Here is a 21,766-nt window from a genome sequence, read left to right on the forward strand (position 1 = left end):
GAAGGAAGAAAATTATTTTTGTTTGCCTGGAAAGCAGCAAATAGTACAGTAATAAACAAAAATTTCTGTTTTACTTTAGGAATAAACTTAGCTGACTGTGACTAGTTAAAATTAACATGCTTATTCTTTTGAGCCAAGTAGTTTCTGAAATAAATTTTCTAGTATCAATACAAATCCAACTCAACACTTACTGAATTTCACTAGGGAAAAAAGTAATCTTTACACTCTGGGGCATACAAAGTAAAATCTGCAAGTAAACACACCACTTATGTTAAAGCTGTATATTTTGACATAGTCTTACTACTACTACTTACACAGAGTGGAAAAGTACATAACATCTTTAGATGTTTCACAGTATAAACCAGATCAAAAGAACTCGATTCAGGTCCAAAAGCAACTGTTGCATTCACTGTCACTTGGCAGTATGACTGCTTTCTGTTTGCAGTACTGTTCTAGTGACAGGAATATTAATTTTCAAAAACTTCTATTTAAAGAACAAAGCACTTAAGATTCTACACATTTTGTTAGCCTTTAAATAAAATGAAAAAACCAGAAAGCATCTATATAAAAAGATTTCTAAAGTCACCTGAGAGCTGTTGCTGCAGAGTTTATGTTTTAATGTTACCTATTTATAGTGATAGCTACAGAATATTCTCCCGTTTAAATACCTAAACTCCTTTCCTAAGGCATGTCAGAATTAGACCCTCTGGAAGCATCCCAGGTTAAGCCAGGAAAAAATCCAGAACTTGCCTACAGAAACAGTGGATATGAGGACCTTCTTTTTTCCACAGACATCTGGGAAATAAAAAACTCCTCTGTAACTCAAGGCAGGCTTTGTACAATAAGACTGTACTTTGCATCTTCTGCGGCTCAAACTCACAGATTACCTAATACATAAGCAATATCTGGATCATGCAGTCAAAACCACAGCAAAGAAAATGTGTGTGAAACAAGCAAGGAGGCTAAGTTATCCCTGCATTTAAAGTAAAAAGACAGAAAAGAGGACTGGGAATGCAGTCTAAATCTCTTGGCGCAAGCTTGGATAAGCTTTAACTTTTCTACTCTTTTAAAGAGCTTACTGCAATGTCTGTTTAGGAAACCAGTGAGGTTTGCTATGCTCCTGGCTGTTGCAAATATATCTTGTTTGTTCCAGAAAAATACAGGCTATGATTCAAGATAAATCATGCATCAGACTTTTCAGTCACATGACTGGGGATGTGTTCAGCATGATAGTCCCTTTATGCTCTGTGCAGAAATGACTCAGAAGCAAGTTACACATTTGTCAATCCAAGCAAGCGACACAACAGTAATTAAAATTACTTTTTAATTTTTTTTAAATAAACTAAAAACATTTGAGGCTCAATACATCCATATAGATCTGATTCATGTAATAGAATAATAGGTTATGATTGATCAATATCATATTACAATATCATATCATAATATCTAAAAAAGATCTGATGAAAACAATGTATTTAAAAAATAACAAGAAAAGGAAAAATTGGTCCAGTTAGTCAGTTAATTCATGGAAGTGTGTGCTCCCTGGCAATCGCAATGATTCTTATTAAATAGTTCTTTCTTTGAGGCTTGAATACTTTCCCAGAGAACAGCACTAGACTAAGAAAAAACTATTTACACAAGTAACTCCCATGTGTCCTACTTCTTGCTGATTTGATAGCAGAGTGCAGTTTAATTTTCATATATGCTTTCCGATCTTTTCAATACTTTGATAAGAATTAGATATAAGAAAATATTTAGGCATCTACAAGTGACCTTAATTTTATTTGTTTGGTCACAAGTCTGAAACTTAAGATCCTTTGAGAAGACTCCAGAAACAAAGCTTGGTATTTTAAAGGATATAAATAATATAATGCTCATCAATCAGAAGTATGTCTAGGATTAACGAAGAGGAAGACTAAGAAATGAAGAATATATAAAAATCTATCCCTTTTCTGGCATACCTTCAGTAAAATAGGTATCAGAAGGAGGTTAAATGCCAACTGCTTCTCTTTCAATAATTCAGAGATAAATATTCTTTTGTAAAATGCAGATGTAGAAAAAAGAAAACACATTTTACACCAGAGTGCAATCCAAGAACACTCACCTGTAAAATGGAAGATGCAAATTAATTTTTCTTTTCTGCCTGAGGCAATTTAAATACTGTTTTAATGATGCATCCCCAACACCAAATTGTAGCATTCTCTGTGTGGGACAGTCCTCATTCTTCCCAACTGATGTTCAGAAAAAACAGATACCCCACCCACATCCCAAACCCTATCAACACTTCAGACTGTATTTTGATGCCTGTCTTCTGACTTTTCCCCAAAAAGATCATTGTCTCAGCTGCTATGCTTTTAGACACCCTGAACTCAATGATCCTCTCTTACACTTTCCATGGCCAAGTTAATCCAAAGGGGTTTTTTTTTACGTTTCTCTTACAATCCAGTGAATAGCAAAATGACAGTTTGGAATCTCAATCTCCTTTTGCTACTTCAAGTATTTAAGAACCAAACTAGTGATTAATTTTCTTCCTTACAGATTTTAAAATTCTTTCACAACTGCTACTAAATTCAATATACAGGCTATAAGAAACTTCCTGAAAGACTATAAAGATACACATGTTGAGAACTATGCAAAATATGAATTCACTAGATGTTAGTGGACACATTTTATGGAAAATTAGACACATCCTTTGCTAACCTAAATTTTATAGGTTCCTTCAATCTTTAAAATGCCTTTCCACCCTTGAACAGAAAAGTTTAGTCAAAATTCAATCAAGATAATAAAACACAAAACCACTCAAAATAGTCTTAGTGGATCAAACCAAAACATCTTAATAGCCCAATGCCTACCTTTCAAAAATGGGTTCATTAATAGACTCCTCTAGAAGTAAAATGAGGAATATACCTCACTATAGCATGAATTTTCAAAAATATTTAATCTGTAGCACTCTGAAAAATTTCTGTGAGCCCTCTTACCTCCTTTTAAAGAAAAAAACTGCAAACACTCATTTGCTATCTGCCACTTACCTAATACCACCAAGGCTGGCTTCAGTTGGAGACTGAATACCACAGTTACTAATTAAACAATTTCAGGTTTCAGCAGTCTCAGAGTAATTCTATGATTGTCACAGTCGATTACTATCTTCATTATTAAAGACCTATTAGATGTTATTTGATGCAATGCTTTAGGTTTGTTTCTGTCTGAGTGGAATCTTGCTTCTGTAGATTAAGGAACAATGGAATTAGCAATGACCACAATGTTTTAGCTCTGTGTGTTATGGCTGTGTCTTATTATACCATAAAATATCCTGAGCTAGAAGGGACCCACAAGGATCATCAAAGTCCAGGTCCTGACCCTGCAGGGTACAGCCCTAAGAACACCACTATGTGCCTGATAATGTCTAAACACTTCTCAAACTCTGTCAAGTTTGGTGCTGTGACCACTTCCCCAGGGAGCCTGTTCCAGTGCCTAACCATCCTCTGTGGGAAAAACCTTTTCTTAATATCCAGTCTAAACCTTCCCTGACACCTCTTCATGCCATTCCTTATTCCTTAGGGTCTCTTATCACCAGGGAGAAGAGATGAGAACCTGCCTTGCTTCTTCCTGTTGTGAGGAAGCTACAGATGAAAATGAAGTCTCCCCTCAGTCTCCTCCTCTCCAGGCTGAATTGACCAAGTGATCTCTCCTGCTCCTCTTTTTGTTTTCCCTCAAGAACTTTCATAATTTTTGCTGCCCTTCTTTGGACACTCTCTAATAGCTTAATATCTTTCTTATGTTGTTGTGCCCAAAATTGCACACAGAACTCAAGACAAAGCTGCCCCAGTGCAGAGCAGATCAGGACAATCCCCTCCATAGCCTGGTTGGCAATGCTGTGTCTGATGTCAACCAGGACACAGGTGGCCCACCTGGTAGCCAGGGCAGAGACTCAACTTGCCATTGATCAGGACCCCCAGATCTCTTTTTGCAATGCTGCTCTCCAGCCTCTTGTTCTCAAGACTATCTGTACACCCAGGGCTGCCCCTTCCCAGGTGCAGAATCCAGCACTTACCCTCATTAAACTTCATACAATTGGTGATTTTACAGCCCTCTATTTTATCCAGGTCCTCTTCAGGGCCTCCCTGCCTTCGAGGGAGTCAACACCTCCTCCAAATTTACTATCATCTGCAAACTTACTTAGTATTCCTTCAAGTCCTTCATCCAAATTGTTTATGGAGATGTTGAAGAGCACTGGCCCTACAGTGGAGCCCTGCAGCAACTGGTCACTGACCTAATGTTATCACATCACAGTAACCCCCTTTGTGCCCAGCCTATGAGACAGTTGCTCACCTATCACATGATGTTTTTACCCAGCTGAATAATTTTTTTCAGAGGAATACTGTGAGAGACAGTACAGAAAACTAGTGGAATACCAAAAGATCACATACATTGGCTTCCTTTGGTCAGCTGCATGGGTTACATTTTCATAAAAGGAAATCAGGTCTGAAAATCAGAACTTCAATGAAGCTGTGTTGGCTGCGACCAATGACTGTTGTCTTTTAGGTGATTGCCAATACCTCCTAGAGTAATCTTCTCTGTAATTTTACCAGTCACTGAAATGAGACTGACAGGCCTGAAATTTCCTGGGTCATTTTTCTTGCCCTTCTTGAAAACTGGAACAACTGTCTCCAGTTTCCACTGAACTAAAGACCTCTCCAGATTCCCAAAACCTTCAAAAATCATCCAAAGTGGCCTTGTAATGACAGCAATCTTTTTGAGTATTCTCAGATTAATCCCATCAGGCCCCATAGACTTACAGGGATCCATCTAGAGCAAAAGATCCCACACAAGTTCAGGGTCCACTGAGAGTTTATTGGTCTCACAGCTATGATCCTCCTGCTCAGGATGCTGGGATCCCCATAGCCCAGGAATGATGTTGAAGACAGAGACAAAGAAAGCATTAAACACATCTGCCTTGTCAATGTCCCTGACTGATGGTTTGATGTAATATCTGTACTGCCTTTTGACATTAATATATTTTTAAAACTTTTTATTGTCCCCCACAGTTCTTGCCAGCTTCAATTCCAGTTGAGCTGTGGCCACACAAATTTTGTCCCTAGTCTGTCAAGCAGGATCTTTGTGTGCTTTACATGTAACCTGTATTTGCTTCCCCTGGCCATACTCTTTCCTTTTTTGCCTTACCTCCAAAATAAGATTCTAGTCAGCCAAACTGGCCTTCTGCACTTCACCTGATTGACTCCTGACAGTTTGGAACTGCCCCCTTTAGAAGGCAGTGCTTAAAAACTGACCAGCACTGATGGATCCCAAGCATCTTCAGAAGCACTTTCCCAGGGAACATCACTCCCTAGCTCCCTGAGAAAGCTCAAGTCTTCTCCCATACTCAGCACTGAAGTTTTGTTGGCACTGGCATTTTTCCTTCTGTCACCAGAGCTTTTAAACTCGATTGCTTTGTGACCACTTTGAACAAGAGAGTCACCAATCTCCATTTCACTCATCAGACCCACTCTGTTAACATCAATGAATCAATGAGGGCATTTTTCCTGGCTTGCTCCCTTGCTACCTGGACCATGAAGTTATCATCCAAGTGCCTTAGGAATCTTCCAGACCAGTTTGTGCCAGCTCTGTGATGCTCCCAGTTGATTTCTGGCAAGTTGAAGTCTTCCATAAGGACAACAGCACTTGATTTTGAGGTGTCTCTTAGTTCCTCAAAGAATAACTGCTTGCTGTCATCATCCTGGCTAAGTGGTCTATAATCGACTCCCACAATTATATCCACATTACTTGTATGTCCCTTAATTCTTACCTAGATACTCTCAAGTGTGCCATTGCCAACTGTAAGCTCCATTTCTGTTAAATTCAAATTTTATACTTCAGTGGTCTATGAGTTCCCTCCTGCTGTCACCAGTATGACTTAAATAACTTGGGGGAGAGGGAGGACATGCACATTGTAAACCCCAAACTCTTTTCATTTGAATTAAACATAGTACTGCAATATTCTGTCTGAGCTTTTCCTCTTTCATGTGTTTAGACTTTTCACTTCCAAAAATACTATCCTTTTACCTTCAACAGGAACTTGCTTAGGAATGCTTAACTACTTTCTCTTCACATTCTGAAAAGTTCCTTGCTATCTACAAGCATATTCGCTGTTTACTGGGGCCCTTCTAATTCCCACTTAAAAAAATTTAATCCCTGTATAACCACTACTAAACTGAATGGGTGGATTATTTCTACGAAGATTTTGAATGTAAATGTGTTACTATTAACATATATATAACTCCTCATAGAGCCCTTTTCCTAACTGCATCTCAAACTAGACCTTGAGTACTGCTCAAGGCTAAAATAGAGGGATACTGATATTTTTTCAGTTCCATTAACAGTGATTCTGAAAAGCAACCATTTATGAAATGTAAATGCCTGCATCATCATTCATTGGAACACTCATTGAGTCAAAATAAGCACTTTGCATAATTTTAAACATCTGCATTTCATGCTTTTTAAACAGTAAATTTTTTTGCTTATAAAGAATACACTGTATTTCAAAGCCATTATATATTTTTTAAAAAATCACATTACTGCAGTTTACATTGAGAACAAAGCCCCAAACCCTAAATGAGTCACACAGAGTATTTTCAAAGCCTTTTAGAATAATTTTTTTAACCCATGTTTCACTTAAAGGGCTGAGAAAGCATGAACTATAACATGAACCATTCTGCTGTTACAAAAGTTTGTTTCCATTGTTAAGGCAATGGCCTTTTTCCTCCAACTAGCAACAATAACAACCACACACACCATTTTAGACAGAGCAATATGAATCGTTTGCCCAGTCAGGTGGAAAAAATGGTCTGATTTTACCAAATAGAGATTGCAAAGCCAGTGGTACCTAAGTACAATGGCGACCTATTGGGTAGAAGTAATTACATAAAAAGTGTTAATTTGGGGAAGACAAGGAGGGAGATGAGGAGGGATCAAGATGAATCAACAAGAAAAAAGATGAGCAAAATTGAGAGAAGTCAGGGAATAAAAGAGATCTGACACATGTAGACAAGCTGCTGGTCATTAGGTTTTTCTGGCTCATCTTGTTCATGTTTATGAATGTTCTGTGTGTTTTTGCAGGTGTCTGCAATGGCTGACTGTCCCTGCAGTACGTGTGGCTGTGGCTGTGTATGTGTGTGCCCACTGGGAAGTAGCCTGGCCAGAGACTGCCTGCAAACACAGAGAAGCTGCCACCTTGCATCTAGCAAGGTTCATTGGATTCAGCTACCATCAAAACAAGTCATATTATTTTAACTCTGAGCTGGCTACCACTAACTTTTTTCATTTTGTGAGATCAATTCACACTTCCTCTATCACTAAATAGGAGGAAAAATGAAATTAGATGATCATATGATCCACTGGTTCTTGCGTATCTTCTGTATTATTTTTCTCCCTCATCAGTTTACCAGAGAAATATTTAGCAATTATTTGGTTATTTAAACACACTAGGATAGCTATAAGATCATTCAAAAAGGGAAATAAAAAAGTGAATTTTCAAGACATTTAAAACAAATGGATGTAAGCACTACTCTATGCTGTATCTATTAGGCCTAAAGAATCAGGACATAACAAGGTTTGAGTTGATTGTAATCTGTAACACAGAGCTATCAATTCCATCAGCCAATAATAAATGATGGCAAATCAATCTGCTCAAATAACACACCAATACACTCGAATATGTCAATACATTATGAAGCAAGCATCCACAATCCTTTTGGAAACTCTACAAGGAATTTCACAGTTAAATCCAATGAGATAAACAAACTATTTTGTATTATCAGTACAGCCTCATAGTTTCTGAAACAAATATATGCCTATCAACTTTAAAACAGAGAATATATAAGAATATAATGAATTGTGAGAGTTTTTAGATAGGCTTTTGTTTGAGTGTGCTGTGCTATAGGGCAACTTCTATTGATTACTCTTTCTAATTTGCTCAGACAGTGCTTTTTAATCACAACAGGATGAGCATGCCCAACAGCTAAGAGAGCATAAAAAGAAACATTCCAAGCATTCTGCATCAAACTTAGCAAGTCTACTTTTATTATTTATTGGGTTTGTCTGGTTGTTTGTTTGGTTGGTTTGGTTTTTTAAACTTTGTTTCTTTTTTTGCCAGGTCAGTTTAAATTGGTAGCTCTACCAGTACTGGTGAACAGACATTTTTTTATGAAGTGCTCACAGAATGGTATTTTAACTAATATTTACCCTCAAAAATCCAAACTTTACTGATGAGAAAGTGAAATAGTCATACATTTTTCTGTAAAATCATATTCCAATTTGGTGCAATGCAAGTCCAGAATTAATGTACCTGAAAAAAGCATATATATAAATAAAGAGATAAGATACCTTTAAAGTCTAGTAGACCAGCTATCCCACGCAGGTAAAATTCTACACAAAAAAAACTTCGAAAGTTTGGAGATGAAGGCTAAAGATGAAGAAAGATGGATTTAACATAAAAAACCAAATTAAAACCCTCAGTCTATAGATAATTGTTCAAACGATGAGACACTAATTATTATCTTACAATGAGTGCAGCATCTTTTGATGTACACGTGAAAACTCATCTAGAAGTGATTGAATCAATAAAGTTTGGCAAAGTTTTTTAAGAAATACAAATATATAATGTACATAAAATAAAAACACAGAGTTCACTATATAATATAGCAAGGATGTTTATGGAAGAAGCAAAACACACTGGTTATTGTATTCCATGATCCAAATTCTGTTGAAGGGAAATAAGCTTTTCCAACTAATTAAACATTGTTAAAACTCATAAATCAAGCAAAGTCAGTGCATCACTTTAGAAGTTTAAAATTCTAGATCTTATTTAGAAATGTCCTCAGATCCAAATTCACATTCTTTACTCACAGAAAGACTTTTACTGAATTTGAAGGAAGATTAATTTGTGACCTAGCCTGCAATCACGGCACTTGAATAACTTCTCACTGAACTGTATGTCTGGTTCACCTGTACTCAGTTGTAGAACCTGAGTCCTAGTAAGTTCTTCCAGACAGAAGATATATCTAACTCATTCTCTTTATTTTGGAAGGAAAAAACATGTATTTGCCTAAGAGGAATTTAAAGATGTCACAGAAAATTTGCATTGATTCGCATTGACAGAGAATACAACTAGATGACATTGGATGTTCAGTATGACAAGTTTTTTCTGTAATAGCCACTGATCATTTACGAGTGCTATATAATTTGAAATTAATGCATTAGACTTGTGTATAATTCAGTCCTTTTGTAACCTGTCTCCCTTGACACAGATCTAAGCTGGTATATATTTAAAGACGTCTTTTTTTTAATAAAATTGAACAGACTGAATATGATGTGCTAGTGTGCTACTTCAGGATTTGCAATAATAAAATGTCAAAGAACAAGCTGCAAGCTGTTTTTTTTGCTTGAGATACTCAAAGAATTAATTTTATGCTGGCATATACTGTAATTAGAAATAGCTCTGTGCATCATGATTAAACTAGTAGCTATGGAAACCAAAGCAGACTAGAATAAGTGTAAAAGGAGAATAGTGAAAAAGCCAATCATAAAATTCCTTTAATCTGTTTATTTTTAATTTTTCTCGTAATACAAATTGGAATACTAAGGGTCAATACTACTTTCTTACTTTTTTTAACCTTTGTATGTTTGGAAAGAACAGTATTCTTTCCAAACTACTTCCTAGGCATTAGATTTTTTCACTCCAGAACTTCTCTACCCACACAATCTTAGCACACCATTTTTAAAGATCCATTCTGTATTAAATAATTGTATATATTTATCCCTTTATGAAATGAGAACTCCACGTTTTCAACAGCCGAAAATCTCCATGGTGCTCTATCCCTGTAGCTATTCTGATAGCCATCTGCTGAATATGTTCCAGTTTAGCAATCTCCTGATGGCTGTGGGGGAAGGATGGATGCATCTCTGAGCCGTACTCACCTGATGCAATCTCGAGTACAGAATGAGGGGGAAGAATCACTTCCCTTGCTATGCAGGCTACACGTACTGTGGCCACCAAGCAGGCAGACAGCCTTCATGACACAGCGCTGACTCATGTTTAAATTCTCACTCAGCCTCGGGTCTTTCATGAAAGAGCTGATTCCTGGCAAGTCACTCACCAGCCTGTGCTGCTGCATGGGGGCGTTATGCCAGCCCAGGTACATCCCTTCTTACCAAATTCCACCAGGTACGTTATAGTCAGGTTAGCTGAGGTCCTTTTTAATGCTATCCCTGTGTATAGCCCGGTGTATAGGCTGACTCGCTTTGCCACCCATTTTGCTGTCATTCGCAAACAAAAGGGCACTTTCCCTGCCATCATCCAGGTCAGTTATGAAAATGTTAAACAAAACTTGCACCAGTATCAGCCTCTAAAGTGCAGCCACTCCTTAGACATCATGCTGTAAACCTCTGTCCTTTGAGACATACAGTGGAGCTGCTTTCCCACCTGTGTTCTGGCCACTAGTCCCTAATGCTTTAAGAAACCATGTCAAAATACTTGGTTTAATCAAGGTAAACAAAACTGTTTACCTCTTGTACCCTCATCTACAGAAACATGTGCCTCATTACAGAATGTAATCAAGTTAGTCAGACATGGTTTGTCCTCAGTAAAACCATGATGGCTGTTATGAATCACATTATTTACCTTGCTGTGCCTAATAATGGCTTCCAGAAAGATTTATTTCATAATATTCCCAGGAACTGAGATGAGATGGTGCTGTGTACAGATCTTTGGATATCTTTCCTTTCCCTTTTGAATGTGGGCATATTAATTAGCTTTCTCCAATTACTGAAGACCTCTCAAAATCACCATAATCTTTAAAGAAAGACAAAAAATAGCAATATTGGATACACATCCTGCAGTCTCATTTTGCTTATATGAACCCTTAACTCAGTCTTCCTCTCACACAGTTAGCATTCCTCTCCTCCAGACTTTCCCAGGAGGCACAGCGGTCTGAGAGACTAGTGACCAGAGGCCCAAAGATATCACCTTAAGATTTTCCAATCTTAAAATGGAAAAACATGGGTGTATTATCTGTATTACATATAAGCAAACTGTCTGCCTTCAGATAGGAACAATTTATGACACTCAGTGTCAATATTTGGTACATTATTGGGCCATTAATATAAGAGAACTGTTCAAAAATGACACTTTTCTCAGAAGATGACTGTGGAAGGGGATCTGGTCCAAGCCATTCTCTGGGCTACAGCAAAGGACGAATAAACATTTCAGATATCACGCTTAATATCAGTACTTTCAGACAGACTTATTAAACAGTTTCCTGGCATGTAAGACCTGACATTGACCTGGTCAGAAAGTACTTAATTGTTAATCAGTATCATTCTTTGAAATGGAAAAATCCTATAGATCAAACTAAAACCTTTTCTCTTCATTGCCCAAATAATACAAAAGCAGGTAAATTTTACACTTCTAACTCTCTTTTCAAGAAAACACTTGGTCTAATAAGTTCAATTTCATCATTCTCAGTTAAGTGTTTTCCTGGCCTACTCCTCTGGCTGCTTCTCAACACCACTGCAAATAGTCACAAAACAAAATATGAAGAGCAACAAAGGACAGACACCTTTTTCCCCTGCTACCTCTGCCTGGAGTTTTTGCTTCAAAATGTTCTTCCAACTATTTTATTTCCTCTACTGCATAGGCTCTAACATCTTCTAAAGGAAGAAAACCTAGTTGAACCAGAGACAGGATCTCATCAACACTCCTCATACTAGCATCACTTGGGTGAGGCAAATTGTTATTACAATCCTCTTTAAATTCAACATCTGTGTTCTGCATGACTATATTCACCAATTTTTGCTGCATTTGAAGTCACACTTTCATCAGTAGAGACAGGTAGTAATTTCTTTGGAACTTTGGGAAGAAAAGGTTACCAACATAAACTGGATTTAGTTTTGCAACTGTATTTTTACAACTGGAAGAGAAGAGAATGCAAAAGTTCATACCTACAAAAATATGTCCCTGTCCTATGACCTCTACAACTTTTACACTGAAAGATGAGGAAAAATCTCCAATTACTACCTTTACTATGTTGTTGAAATAATTACAGTTTTAAAAATCATCTGGAAAATTTTTCCTCTCAGAATACAAGGATTCTGTCAATGAATCTAAGTCATTTGGGGGAAAAAGGCAAACTAAAAAGTCTTTAGTAAAATGAATTCATATTCAGGATAAAGAAATCATGTCTACCCTAGGATACCTGTGAAATTGTATCGGTTTTGTTAATAAAAGCCAGGAGTTCTCAACACACAAGTGATCAGCAAAGTATTTCAGTATTATCAGTATTTTCTCCTATTCCAGTATCAGTCCCTTCATTTACTTATGCTCCTATCATCCTCTTTTTCCCCATGTTAATAATTTCAATGATTTCACTAGCTTTCTCATACAGTGTCAACTCCTATCATCCTCTTTGATTTCACTAGCTTTCTCATACAGTGTCAAAGCACATCTGACCCTAATCAGTTTCACTACTAGCAACAGGATTCTCCCAAAACACAAAATTACTCAGGATGATATTACAAAAAGGGTTTGAGGTTTTTTCACATTCGAGAGCATTCTTCTTTTCAAAGAGCACCAAAATACTGCATATTTCACAAGCAACAATTTGGAAAAAGCCTTCTTCAACATGCTCCCTTTACCCTCTTTACTGGCACTGTATTTTATTTTCTTCACCAGAAAATTGATTACTGTAACTTTGTTGAGCCACTGTCTACCCAACTCTGAAGAAACCACTCGACTCTTTCACATGCTCATAAAGACAGAAACAATCGCCTTCCAGGACTATTTGTTTTGGCAATTGTATTGGGGTTATGGGGCAAGGTTTCGTAACAGGGGAGGGGGACTACAGGGGGACTTCTCTGAGAAGCTGATAGAAGCTTCGGCTTTGTCCGATGGAAGCGCTGTTTTTCATTCGAACTGCATTCCTCTCTGAACAGAAACAGCTCTGATCAATCGGGGAGGAAAAAAAAAAAAAAAAGAAAAGAAAAAAAAAAGTCTGGTTTTATGATGGGGCGGCGACTGGAATCAAGATCATCAATTCTGACTCCAAGAAATTCCTGCCTGAGATTAGGAGCTGCGTTGTCTTCTGTCTCCGACCGCATCAAACCTTAAATTATCCTCCAGCTCTCCCCCTGCAGGAAGCTGCGGGAAAAACACTCTCCCTTCACTCCTCAAGGAAAAAAGGATTTCCACTCACTTTAAAAACAAATGACGTAATCCCTGCTTTTTCCCTCTTTTTTTTTTTTTTTTTTTTTTTTTTTTGGGTGGGGGGTGGTGGGCGCTGGGGGTGGGGCGCTGTTTTGTTTTCGCACGGAACAGAGACAATTGTCACAGGGTTTAGCAGCGCAGATAATGACCGCACGGTGCAGGAGCAGCCCCCGCCGCCGCCTGCATGACATCACCGCTGCGGCGGCCCCGCTCCGCCCGCGGCACCGCGGCACAGTGCTCCCGCAGGCTGGCACCCTGCTCGCGCTTGGGGGTTCTGTGGTTCTTTTTGGTTTTTTTTTATTTTTTATTTTTTCTTTTATCTCTTTTCTTTTTTGGTAGGTTTTTAAAATAGCTGGCCTGAAAATTTTTGGTGTCGGAACGTGAGCAGTTTGCAAAGGAAGCCGTAAAGAAACGCCTCGCATTGGACAGATTCGGCTCAGGTTATTCAGCGGAGCCAAATCGGTGATGTCACTGGCGTACGCTGCAAACCCAATGTACCTTTCTGTTGTGCAGTAAATAAACAAGCCTAAGTGAGGTGCAGACTAGTGAGGCAGTCAGCATTACTACCACTGCCCTGTTTACGGGGCCAATAACAATTTCTCAGAAAAAAACACAACATCCTGCCGTGCAGGTAATACGAGCAATTTATAGAACATCCCTCCCCCCCACTAAAAAAGAAAACAAAATAAACCCCGAGACCAAAATCAAACACAACCAAACAACAACCAAAAAAGCAGATAAAATGAACAAACTAAACCCTGAAAACCAGCCCACCACTATCTGTTGTGGGTTGATTCCTCTACAAAGAGGGTAACATTACTCTTCCAGATCCCCCAGTCAAATACTCCTGAAAAAACACATCTCCATCCACAAAGCCAACTTTGCTATTTGCTATATTTCTCAGCAGTGTTGAATGAAACTGTCAAGTTCCACAAGCAGAGCTTGGAGGACATGGGGTCTCTCAGCAACAAGGCAAAAGCATTGAGAGGGTTATGGGAAACAAGTGCTCTGAAAGTTACAGGGTTTGCAGTCAGAGAAGAAAACACTTTTTTTTTTTTTCCAGATCTACAGGTAAAAATAGCACAGAATAAGAACATAAAGAAAAAAGTGAAAAAAAGAGGGTGGATGGGGGGAAGAGTAAAAACAGCAGGGAATTGCAAAATATCCTTAACTACTTCAAGATATAAGGGGAAATTAGAATGCTCTACCTGCTTTTAAGCTTCAGTTATGCAGCAAAGGGGACATTATAACTTATTACAATCATAAGTTTCTAAATCATCTGGTACAGAATAAGTACTAGATTTTGCTTCTACTGAATGTACTTGTATATCTACTGACACTGGATTATGAAATGATCAACATTATGAAAGGAAAAAATTAGCTATTTTGTTGAAGGGTACGTTACTCTTATGTTTAGTTCATTTAGGCGAGTCAAACATGTATTTGCCATTATTTAACACGTGTGGCAGACTAAAAAAAAAAGGTTTAACCCTTTTTCAGTGTTGCATTATATTTTATGAATCATATAATACATTTATCTACTAGAGTAGCTGTGCTGTACTTTCCTAACGCTATGTTTCAGTAAATTCTATCATGTTGAAAGTGTGCTGAAAACAGACCTTATCTTTCTGTTTCAAGTACGTCCAAGCACAACCTTGCGCCCATTGAAATCAGGGACAAAATTTTGTCTGATATAATGAAAGGTGAGATTCATTATTCTTGGATCTTACTACTATAAAATTCTCTAAAAAATTGCATTGCTTCTGTAGAAGCAGTTATAATATTACCCTTATTTTATGTAGATGCCATGATGCTCCAAATTTGAAGGCAACAAGATCTTAGTTCTGGAACTTGGTCCTGTTCCAGTTACATCTGCTGTGTTGCTTTCTTGCAAACGACTGATTTAGCCTCCAGAGATTAATAAGAAAGCATTAAGAAATTATATCTGCATGAAAGTACTTGACAAGAAACATAATATCCTACTTTATTCAATGAAAACTGAAGAGTTTGAATGGCATCAGGGAGCAAGCAGGAGGGAAGGACAAGGAAAAAAGATTGAAAGAAAACCTAAAAAAGTAGAATTGTTCTTTAATTTTCCATTTTTTACATACGAAGGATTAATATTCATAATGTCTTTCTACAGAAAAAAAGAGTGTGTGAACTCTAACTTTTTAATTCTTCAGCAGAACTGTCATAGTCTCACATAATTTTACTATGTATTGACTATATTACCATCCCCTATTTAAACTGTCAGATTTTACTTATAATCAAGAGATAACAGTAGAAGCAGATAAAAGAAAAGCAGAGAGAACTCCTCCTAAGGACAGGCTACATGGAGTTAGATTTAAATACTCTGAAAAGCACAGTAAGAAGAGGGCTAAGAAGAAAATTAACTATGCAGCTGGTCACTGAAAGACTTCTTAAGGATAAAAGGTGCAGATGAGGGACAGAAGGAAGTAAGGAGGCAGAACAGAAGGAGAGAGGATATGGTAAAAACTCTAAAGAAATTATTTCATAAACCCAAGAGTGAAGAGATCAGATTGTAGTTATACAATTTAATGTACTGACAATTAACAGGACTACCACAAAACTGAAGTTTCAGCAAGACCAGAAAACCCTGACTTCAACCAATATTCAGTCTCCACCTCCTGAAGTGGTGATGTCTGGCCCAGGCGTGCCACGTGCTTTGTAGTGGCATCCTACAGCATCATTGCATGGCCCCTGCCCACAGCACACAGCTGCACCACATATCCCTGTCCTGTGGTATGCCCCAGGGAGCTCCATGGCCCATACACCTGCTGGCACTGGACAGAAGAACGTATTTGAAATCACCTAATCCCACCTCATCTGGATCAAGGTGCTGCTGTTTCAGCATGACAGACTCTCCTAGCCAAAGGGGTGATTTCAGTCTTTGTGTCTGATGATCAATCTGGTTCTCCTGCTGGCAGATCTGGGCGTTAGCAGTGCCACAATATCAAAGTTCATTGGAAGTGTTAAGAGCTTGCAGCATGAATAACAACAGATTTAAAACAACACAAAATTATGGTACAGCTGGCATCTATTGTTGCTTTTGAACTATTGTTGCTATTGAAGCAGTTGTACAGCTTCTTGCTTTCTACCAGAAGACTTAGTAATAATGAGTAGAAACGTTGTCCATCATTAAAGACTTGATATTACCCCAGCTTTTGCATTTATCTAAAACTAAAAAAAAATATTTCCTAGTTGCTATAAAACAGTAGCTTCTCATATGTAATCTATTAGTTCAAAATAGTGTCAAGATATTCAGAAGAAAAAGAAAGCAACCTAGTTCACAGGATTTAATATGAGATGTGTTCACAAGCTAAATGTGAGATGGGAAAGTTTAATTAGAAGTGCATGAAGTCAAGTATTTGAGACAAAATATGATTGCTACCTGTGAAATAAGAGGTGTTGTTAGTGGGGTGGAATTAATAAACAACTTACACCCTTACATCCTTCTCTCTCTCTTTCTTATCTCTGAAGAAGGATATGCAGGAGAAGAAGGAAGCAATTGAGAGGGAGAACACACTGTACTTCCACATCAAAGGGTCCATGAGCACATCCTACAATATCCAGCAGAACTAAAATGTTAATTCTTGGGTTTATAATTTTAGGTTTATGCATTTGATATTTAATGATACAAAATTGATGGTTGGACTTGATGATCTTGAAGGTCTCTTCCAACCCTGATGATTCTGCTATTCTATGAAAATGTTATAGTGGGCCACTACAGAAGACATTGTAACAAGGAAATAATGATTTCAAGTAGAATCTCGATGGTTTAATCAGAGATCTTGGTTGTAGAGACCCATACATAGACATGAGTTACTGCTGTAGGGCCTGAGCACATAGCACTATATTAGTAGGTCTGCCTTTAACAAAAAGGCTTGTATGCACTGTTGCTAAGACTTTGTTCCTATACAGATGTGTAAGAGCATAAAGTTCTCAAGGAACCTCAATTCCAGTGCATCAATTTTATCTATTCTGATCTATAATAAAAGGAGTTATATATAATTACATTTGCCAGATCCTTGCATTTTCTCTGTCACAGGAATTCTGCAAAGGCAATTGGAACTGTAGGAAACCTGAATAAGTGAACCAGAGAAGCCTCAACACTTTTATGTTTCTGAAATATTTGCCTCTAGGTTACTTTTTAAAATCTTCTCTGTAGACTAGAAATCCCACCAGTATTTCTGAAAAAAAAAAAAAAATCAGAAAAGGAGGTGTTTTGCATTTTGAGATGTATCCATTATGCTCCCATTTAGAAAGGCAATTGAACACTGCAAAGTATAAGACAAAATGCTCTTTATAATAGCTAAAATTATAAAGAAATAGAGAATAGTGCAAGTAATCTTACATTCCTTTAGATGCTTAGAGCTCAAAGCTGTGCAGCATTGAACAGTCACCTGGTCAGTGTGCAGCACAACATGCAAACCCTGCCTGTAGAAAAGGCTACCCCATGTTGGTCACTTGAGCTACTATAGGATTTTTTTACATATCTCTAACTATAGTCATCATTTCTACTCCTGAACAAGAAAGATACCCACAGGAAAACTTCCTACTGCACTTGTAGATAATGGCAAAGCTACCAGGTGCCAAGTGGGAGCAGGCTTGCGGTCTGCTCTGTCAAAATGGGCGGGCTGATAGTGTTCTACAGCCACAGGCTTGAGAGCCTGGTGGGATGTGCAGCACAGTGCAGCACAGCACAGAACAGCACAGCATGGGCCTGAGCCTTCTCAGGTTCCATGTTATCTGGGCCAGTAGCCCTGCAATATGCAAGGGTCTTATGGTGAGTATCGCACCAGGACACAGGTATTACCTAACCTAAATATCTGCTGCCACTAAAACTCTGGAGATTATTTAAATTCAAGTGTTTAAAATTCCCATTTATAGTTGGTAATGATTTAATCAATACATTCAATATATTAGAACAAACAACTATTTTTGTCCTAAACTCCTAGTCTCTAGGAAACTGAGCTGCTGAGCACTTCCACAGTGCAAGACTCTGGAAGATCTTGTAGGACTCCTGTGAGAAAAAAGAGTAATGACCTACTAGGCCAGCACTTCAAAACAAATGTCACAAAATGTCAAAACAAGTGCTAGATTTGGTAACCAGAGTCTGTTCAGAGTAGTGATTATCATTGGTTACTGCTTTTTGAAAACTATCACTAATCATCAGCCAGGAAGGGTCTGTTCACCTTCTCCTTCCTCACATCCTGCAGTGGCTGTTCAAAGTCTACATTGTGTAAGTCACTAATGACAAGTGGGACCTTCTGATTTGGCTTGATCTCATTTGCAAATTTTGGACTCATTGCATTTAATTTCCTGGAATGAATTCTAGGCAATCCCAATGCTGTAACTACCAACAAACATCAACACCACTGCCAAGGTGGCAATTCCTCTGCTTAAAATAGTTTATGAAATGTTACTGATTTTAGTCATAGCAGAGACTGTATGCACCTAATAAAAAAGCCTGCATGAACACAATGAATTAAGCTTCTTTCAAGTATTTTCTCATTTTGACACCTTTCATTAAGGACTTCTTAGAAAAAATGGAAGACAACCACGAGCCTGAGTCCCCCATGAAATAATTTGCTGGATATAATTTCTACCTCAGTTAACATGAGGTAGAAAAGCATATATTTCCTGCCAGACAGCAAGTGAATAGGATCACTAGTGGGAAAAAAATTCTTAGTGAGAAATTAAAACAATATTTACATATTCCCACCAGAGGTCACTCATATCATAGGAATAAAATAAAACTTACCAAAATTCTAAGTACTTGTTGATTCTAGATTGAAACTGCATTTTCAATCCATTTAAATTTCTATTTCTACTGGTTTTATTGAATATTCTAATGGGGAAAAATGTATCCTCCTTTAATAGCAGGAGTGCAGGAGAAAATACAGAGCTCTGGTAAGAATAAGAAACAACTAGCTGAATGAATTTCTGCTTAGCTTTCAGTGACTGAGAAAAAACAAGAAAAAGTTCTGCAAAAACTTAAGGCTCTAGTAACTGTAACTAATGCTGTAGATAAGACTGTGTATGGTGGACATGGATGATAAACTGCTGCACTTCACCTTGATACCTTTACTTTTTGAGCTGAAAGTCACAGAGAAGCCAGAAAAAGGATTTATTCTTAGAAGTACGGTAGAGCTAAACACCTTGCATAAAGGAGTTATTAGGTATGCCTATGTTACTCAAGACTCCTAATAGTAAAAATTCGATTTCTTTTCTGAGTAACTAAAATAAAAGACAACATAGCAGAGATTACAGTGCTAAATATAATCTCAGTATCCAGAAAAATTTACTTTATGCACTCAAATATGATTAGTTCTATTTAAAGAAAAGGTTTCTATCCTTTGCATGAAAAAGAGAAAGTATTAAAACTGTTTTCTGTTTAACATCTTTAACTTCCTTGTCTCTCCTAAGCACTTCTTAGGCCACATCTGTCCTACTGCTTCCAGTTTTTGGCCCCCAACACAAGAAAGGCATCAACAAAAGGGAGTAAGTAAGTTCAGTGGAGGACTGCCAAAATAAAACCATGAGTGATCTGTCCTGTCCTTATAGCTCACCCAGCTTTGAGCAGGAGGTTTGACTAGATTGTCTCAGAAGGTCCTTCCAATCTGAGTCATCCTCTTTTACTATATTATGATCTTGTGAATCAGTCCTTTGATCCATAGACCGACACTTTTCTAGGAATAAGCTCTAGGCAGTTCCAGTCACCACAGGCGAAAAGAATGAAGTTTAATTAGAAAAGATAAAGGCAATATATGTGTGGTAATTTGCATTTATCAGTTAGATCTTATCTAAGAGTTAAAGTTGGCTAGATCTCTTCAGCTGGTGGAAGGTTTGGCTGAAAAGAGCTAGGGAAGCATGAACAGACAAAAATTGAACAAAAAATTATTTGCTATCATTTATTAAAAAGGGAGCACATGGATTTCCAGATGAATGTTTTAAAACTAACAAATGCAAATGCTGACTTTAAAAATAGTGTTCAGTGTTGTGGGATGTTTTGGTGATCAAAAGTCGAGGATGATGGACAAATGTATGGGATACATAAACATGACCTCGAATGCAACATTTAGTATAAGAATATCATCGTTTATTATTGCCAAAAGATACAATATTAAGAGTGAAAGAATACAATTGTTTTCCTTATATTTTTTGGTTTTACCTCTGTCAGCAGCTTTTCTTGAAGTATAATACTTAAGGGTCTTTTGTTCCAACCATTCTGCACGTGGTCTGCAACCACTTCTTCTACTGACTGTTGTTGGATATAGAAAATAGATAGTACTTGAGACTATGACTAAGTATGGTTGCTATGATCCTCAACATCCTTTAGGTTAAAACATAGCATAGTCTTCTAAGGAAGCAAACAAATTAAAGTTTCGCTGGCAGGTGATGTATATTGTAAATGATCTGCCCAGTAAATCAGAGACAAAGTGATTCCTTATCCACCTCTTCTCAGTTCCTTCTGCTAAAGAAGAATCTGTCAGGAATTACAGATCTTCTCAACAAACAAATCTTCTCAAACAACACATTGCTTTTTTGCAGAGAACAGGGTAACAATACATTTTTTCATATTTGAGTGTGCATACATGTCAGGTACAGTGGATTGTGTCACTTTTATTGAAAGAAATCAAGAACTGTCTTCGGGACTGTAGTTTCACACTCTATTGAGTACCTTCCCACTGTTTTCATCACATGACACAAACACAGCAATGGTGATAAACTGAGTTGGACCAGGAAAATCTTCTGTCTGAAATATAATTCGAGTTAAAATACTTTTCACTAAACAAGTTCCACACTGCAAGCCACCACCCGGCTGTACAAACAGTTGGAGGAGGAAAAAAGTAGAAGAGAAAAACAAGTGGATGTTGCCCAATAAGTTCTGTGAATCTTAAACCCACCTATCTGTGTGATAACCCCAGGTGGAGTGGGATCTGGTGGGATGTATTTTGTGACTCCTGTTTGACAGATTTAGTGCGTTAGTCTGCAGTTCCTTTCAGGCCCTCAGCATGTAGCCACGGTCCCTGCGAACGAGGTGCAGCTACAGCTAAATGAGTCAATATTCATGACACTTTATCAAACCGAGTCAATTTCATGCCACTTTTCAAGTGCTTGGCTTGACAACTGGGGCGTCTGGGGACGGACCAGCATCCCCCGGAGATCTTCGGGGAGCGCAAAATCCGCCCTTCCCGCCTGGCGCTGGTTTCTGGTGCCCACCCAGCAATGGGGAACGCGAGCTCTGAGAACTCCCCTTCCCAGCCGCCGCGCCAGCCGGAGCCCGCACGGCACAGCCACACAATGACAGCATCACTAAGGCTGGAAGAGACCTCCACGGCCACCCAGCCCCACCGCAGTAACCCCGAGGCCATGAGCCGCCCGGCCCGGCAGCCAGGGCCGCTGACCCCACACGCAGCCGCGGCGCTCCCGGGCCGCGCTGTGGGCGCTGCGGGCGGACAGGTGAGGCGGGCAGGGCCGGCGGCC

General features: G+C 38.3%; 1 protein-coding gene across 1 annotated transcript in view; it reads left to right on the plus strand.

Annotated features, from left to right (window-relative positions):
- Nucleotides 1-21,699: 21,699 nt before the first annotated feature.
- WDR17 (WD repeat domain 17) overlaps nt 21,700-21,766 on the plus strand; it is a 60,202-nt gene continuing 60,135 nt past the window's right edge. The window contains exon 1 of the mRNA XM_039700202.1: nt 21,700-21,742. The gene's annotated coding sequence lies outside the window, so the exon portion shown is untranslated. The remainder of the gene's footprint in view (nt 21,743-21,766) is intronic.

The sequence above is a fragment of the Passer montanus genome, unplaced genomic scaffold, assembly GCF_014805655.1.
Source record: "Passer montanus isolate IOZ18808 unplaced genomic scaffold, ASM1480565v1 scaffold14, whole genome shotgun sequence".
Taxonomy (NCBI): Eukaryota; Metazoa; Chordata; class Aves; order Passeriformes; family Passeridae; genus Passer; species Passer montanus.